We start from the raw sequence: 5,962 nt of genomic DNA, 5'->3' as shown, positions 1-5,962 counted from the left end.
GCTAGTATTCTACACATGCGGATAATATAGAATAAAAAATGCATTGATCATTACATGGAATTCTATTAAGATATTATATGAAAGTCGAATTTATTCCACTCTCATTTGAGAGTGCGAATACAAGGAGGTATTTTGTGTTTGGGAAAGTCTGAAGAAAAAATAATTTAGAGTACTATTTAGGGATAGATCGTACCTCTTTTTTTATCCCCTCGAACAAATCAAAATGATTGAAGTTTTTCTATTTGGAATCGTCTTAGGCCTAATTCCTATTACTTTAGAGGGATTATTCGTGACTGCGTATTTGCAATACACGCGTGGGGATCAGTTCGATCTTTGATTGAGTCATTTTTATTGACCTCCTCCAGACCAGAGAGGAGGTCAAACTGAAATTGGAGTTACAATTCAATTTTGTTAAGTTATTTTACTCTGCTTCGACATAAGATAGATGGAATCACACTCTGTAGAATTTGAACCTACGACATCGGGTTTTGGAGACCAGCGTTCTACCAAACTGAACTAAGAGCGCTTTCATTCATTCAAAAAGAAAATCTTTTTCTATTCCTCAGAAGAGATAGATGTATCCCAACCTCTATTGCTCTCGCGTAAAGACTTTTTTACGCAGCTAGAAAAAGTGACTACGAATTCCCCTTTTTGTTTGTGAATCCCTGTTTGTATCCTTTGAGTGCACACCCATTAAGTAGCAATCAAATCAAGGAAATCAAATAAACGATCCCAGTACCGTGCCGGGCCAAAACATGATCTTCACCAACTTGGATTTGGTTCTCTCGCGAAAATTGCGTGTTGCAGAGATGATAACCATGAAAATCAAGATCCTGAATAAGAAAACAGAAACCAAGGAAGAGGAAACCACAAGAGTGAAGACTAGTAGAGTCTCATCTTTTGTCATTCTTTGCTCCTTTTTCACTCAATGATTCCTTCGAATTTGCCGACAATAGATCTTTGGGCTTTGATCACCAAGGAATAGAGACTTTACAAGTAAAAGTAGGGGATTGGGATTCCATTGCTAGGCGAAGCAGTTGAGTGACGCACCCTAGATATGTCCAGTAGGTGAAAGCATCACTAGCTTACGCTCTGACCCGAGTAGCATGGGGCACGTGGAATCCCGTTGGTAGCCTGCTCCAGTCCCCTTACGAAACTTTCGTTATTGCGTTAGCCATAAACTTCACATGTTTCTAGCGATTCACATGGTCAGCCCATGAACTTAGCGAATACTATGATAATGATAGCACCGAATTTTGCCAATTCGGTAGTTCGATCTATGATTTCACATTCATGGACGTTGATAAGATCCTTCCATTTAGTAGAACCTTAGGATGGCATAGCCTTAACGTTAATGGCGAGGTTCAAAATAGGAAAGGCTTGCGGTGGATACCTAGGCACGCAGAGACGAGGAAGGGCATAGCAAGCAAGGAAAGACCAAGGAGAAAGGAGGCTCAGCAGGAAGAGGATTGTACCATGAGAGAAGCACAGAGGTCAACCCGCTTCAAATATGGAACATGGATTCTGGCAATGCAACAGAGTTGGGTCCTCATATCGATCTGAATGAATCAGTCTTTCTACAGAGGTCAATCTTTGCCTATTAGGCAAGAGGATAGCAAGTTCTAAATTCTATCTCGGTAGGTCATGGATTTCTATTACTTTGAAATTCATAAATGAAAATGAAGTAGTTAATGGGAGGGCTACCGTTATCCTTTTTCTTGTATGTGTTCCTAAGATAAGTAATTTGTCCTCATGTTTTGAGGTCTCAAGAAAAGGGCATGGAAACAGATAGAAACTCTTGAATGGAAATTGAAAAGAAATGTAGCCCTAGTTCCTTCGAAAATGGTAAGATCTTTGGCGCAAGAAGAAGGGGCGACCCATATCATCTTGAATTGGTTTTGCTTCCCCTCTTTTTTTAAGAATACCGAGTCGGGTTCTTCTCCTACCAGTATCGAATAGAACATGCTGAACAAGATCTTCTTCATGGAAACCTGCTTGATTTAGATCGGGAAAATTGTACAGATTTTATGAAACCATCTTGGTGACTTGATTGGTTCCCTTCCCCCAATTTGCAAAGGATGATTCCCGTGAAGGTGATCTCGATCACCATTCTATGATATTTCTGGATGCTTTTGATAAGCTTTTCCTTTTACCTAATGCCGGCTACCGAAAACTTACTTCATGCTATTACTAACACTTATGACTGAGCCGCACTTGCTTTCCAAAAGAAATTGAAACTATCATGCCTGAGACTAGCCAATAGAAGAAAGAGCCACAAGCAAGCCATAGCAACATCCTTTTTCTTCGCTTTCTTGGGTGGGGCACCAAATTCATGTATCTTTACCAATTAACCAATTTCTTGACGCTGGGGTGGATCCTAAATAGATACCACTTCCTCATGAATTTATCTTGAATCGGGACCTTTTGGCTCAACTTTATCCTAGTTTTGCCGAAGGAGCAACCCCTTTTTTTAACTTTAAATTGGTCCAAATACGTAGAATTTCTGACTTTTCGCGGAGGACTAGATCCAGTAACCGGCGGTCTCTGGCTGTCCGATATTGCGCACCATCATTTAGCTATTTCTATTCTTTTCCTAATTGCAGGTCATATGTATAGGACCAATTGGGGTATTGGCCATGGACTTAAAGATATTTTGGAGGCTCACGAGGGCCCATTTACAGGTCAAGGCCATAAGGGTCTTTATGAAATCTTAACAACGTCATGGCATGCTGAATTATCTCTTAACCTAGCTATGCTAGGCTCTACAACCATTGTTATAGCTCATCATATGTATTCTATGCCTCCCTATCTATACCTAGCTACTGACTATGGTACATAGCTTTCCTTGTTCACACACCACATGTGGATTGGCGGATTTCTAATAGTCGGTGCTACTGCACATGCAGCAATTTTTATGGTAAGAGACTATGATCCAACTACTCGATACAATGATCTATTAGATCGCGTCCTTAGACACCGCGATGCAATCATATCCCACCTTAACTGGGTATGTATATTTATAGGTTTTCATAGTTTTGGCTTGTACATTCATAATGATACCATGAGTGCTTTAGGCCGTCCACAAGATATGCTTTCAGATACCGCCATACAATTACAACCTATCTTTGCTCAATGGGTACAAAATATCCATGCTACTGCGCCTGGCGTAACAGCTCCTGGTGCAACAACAAGTACTAGCTTAATGTGGGGAGGCGGCGAGTTAGTAGCAGTAGGTGGCAAAGTGGCTTTGTTACCTATTCCATTAGGAACCGCGGATTTTTAGTCCATCACATTCATGCATTTACCATACATGGGACTGTATTAATACTTTTGAAAGGTGTTTTATTTGCTTGGAGTTCCCGTTTGATACCCGATAAAGCAAATCTAGGTTTTCGCTTTCCTTGCAATGGGCCTGGCCGAGGGGGAACATGTCAAGTATCCGCCTGGGATCATGTTTTCTTAGGTTTCTTCTGGATGCACAATGCAATTTCGGTAGTCATTTTCCATTTCAGTTGGAAAATGCAGTCGGATGTTTGGGGTACTATAAGTGATCAAGGGGTGGTAACTCATATTATAGGGGGAAACTTTGCACAGAGTTCGATTACGATTAATGGGTGGCTTCAAGATTTCTTGTGGGAACAGGCATCACAAGTCATTCACTCTTATGCTTCTTCATTATCTGCATATGGTCTTTTTTTCTTAGGTGCTCATTTTGTCTGGGCCTTCAGTTTAATGTTTTTATTCAGCGGTCGTGGTTATTGGCAAGAGCTCATTGAATCTATCATTTGGGCTCATAACAAATTCAAAGTTGCTCTCACTAACTCAGGCCCATTGTCGAATCCTACTCAGCAATTGTCGAATCGTACTCAGCCGAAAAGGGGGTACTTATGTATGGCGGAACGGGCCAATCTGGTCTTTCATAATAAAGAGATAGACGGAGCTGGTATGAAATGACTTATTAGCAGATTAATAGATCATTTTGGAATGGGATATACATCCCATATACTGGATCAACTAAAGACTCTGGGCTTCCGTCAAGCCACTACTACATCGATTTCTTAGGAATCGAGGATCTTTTAACAATACCCTCTAAGGGATGGTTAGTCCAAGACGCGGAACAACAGAGTTTCCCTTTTTTTCAAAAGTCTGTAAAAATTATATTGCCAATTCCATTTTAGTTATATTCTTTTTTCTTCTTGTTTTTTCTTTCTAAAAATCGATATTGCCGAGAGACAATCAAATTTGTAAAATGGATAAAATCATTGCAGTTATTATAGGGATGTCTAGAGATATCCTATTTGAACGAGGACGAGATTCAAATCAGCGAAAGGATCCTTTCTTCTATTGATTTGATAGATATTTGTTTTTCTTTTCCTGTCTGTATGATTTTGATTGTCGATGAATGAGCCTTTTGTAATGCTTTTATATCTATTCTATGTCGCAGGTGCCTATCCAGTCTATAAACAAATACCGATGAGAAAAATGAAAACTATACTAAACTAAAGAAAACATAGAAAGAAATGTTTTTAGTATTTTTTCTCACGTGATCACCTGCATTGTTTTTATGATGTACTACTATAGTAGCCTAGTCTAGTCATAGTGGAAAGTAACTTAGACTACTCCAGTAACTCTATGGTTACCCTAAGAGCAAGTACTACCTCCGTCCTGGTTTACTCTTCGAATTTTGTAGTATCAAAATTTGACCATAGATTTAACTGACAAAATGTTAATGCATGTCACTAAGAACTGTATTGTTGGATTCGTATTTCAACATAATTTCAAATGGTGTAATTTTTAGTGACATGCATTGGCATTTTCTTAGGTAAATCTATGGTCAAAATTTTATACTAAATACGAGGTAGTACTCCCTCCATCCAAAAATTCTTGTCTTACATTTGTTTAGATACAGATGTATCTAACACTAAAATATAACTAGATATGTCTGTATTTAGACAAATTTAAGACAAGAATTTTGGGATGGAGGGAGTACAAAAGTGGGCTATGTAGGCCAAAACACGGGCCAAATTCACTTGTGATGCATTTGGCATCGATGCCCCTCCATTGCTCACCTTGTGCCCCAATCTGGATCATCTACTTTTCTCCGGTGCCAAATTAACTCACGCAATGAAAAAACACTATGTGAGAGAGAGAGAGGACTGAGGCAATAAAAAACACTTGTCTGGGAGAGTGAGAGGCTGGTGTAGTTAGTTTGATTGATTTGTTTATACATGTGGGTCTGTGTGCACAGTGGTGCCAACTCTCTCACATCGCGAGAGCGGTGCCAAAATCTTTTGATTTGACATCGATGCGTATAATGTGGCATACTTTTGTGAAATATGGCATCGGCCACATAGTGTAAGGCAACAAATGCCCAAGCTCCTCACGTGCTCCTAGTTAAATGAGAGGAAACAGAAAGAGAGAAAGAGAGAGAGAGAGAAAAAAAATATCACTAGCCAGCCAACCCTATCATATGAGCGAATGATATTGGTACCTCTTGATGACACGAAAATCTTATACAGCTAGCTGCTCTAATATGTTCTCTTCTTTTGCAGATAAAAAAAGACCCGAAAGTGAAAAAGGTGCTGCACTATAACAATCACATCGAATGCCTTGATCTCCATCTTACAGAAATTGATTTGATTGACTACCGAGGCAGCACATCTGAGATTAAATTGGCCAGGTTCTTTGTTCTGGAGGCAAGTGTGCTCAAGGTAACAAGGTTTGGCGTTCTCTGGCACAACAATGAATGGTGTGCTGATCACCGCAAGTGTCTAAGCCTAAATGACAAAGTCTCCGCAGAAGCTGAATTTGTTTATGAAACATCAAGTGGCGAGAGACTCGAAAACTTATTTCCCCATTAGTGACTTGTCAGGGCGGTGGATTTTAGTTTGTACGATAATGCTGCATCCACCTAAAGTAACGAAAGTTCTTACGTAAACTTCCTAGTAATTCCCTCTTCGTA

General features: G+C 39.7%; 1 non-coding gene across 1 annotated transcript; it reads right to left on the bottom strand.

The window, feature by feature from the left end:
* Window positions 1–452: 452 nt before the first annotated feature.
* TRNAW-CCA (transfer RNA tryptophan (anticodon CCA)) lies at window positions 453–526 on the bottom strand. Its single transcript has one exon. It is a non-coding gene; the product is annotated as a tRNA-Trp (tRNA).
* Between the last annotated feature and the right edge of the window lie 5,436 nt (window positions 527–5,962).

Source organism: Triticum aestivum, chromosome 2B (assembly GCF_018294505.1).
Source record: "Triticum aestivum cultivar Chinese Spring chromosome 2B, IWGSC CS RefSeq v2.1, whole genome shotgun sequence".
Taxonomy (NCBI): domain Eukaryota; kingdom Viridiplantae; phylum Streptophyta; class Magnoliopsida; order Poales; family Poaceae; genus Triticum; species Triticum aestivum.
Note: the sequence above shows the minus strand (reverse complement) of the source record. Positions and strands in the feature narration are given on the sequence as shown.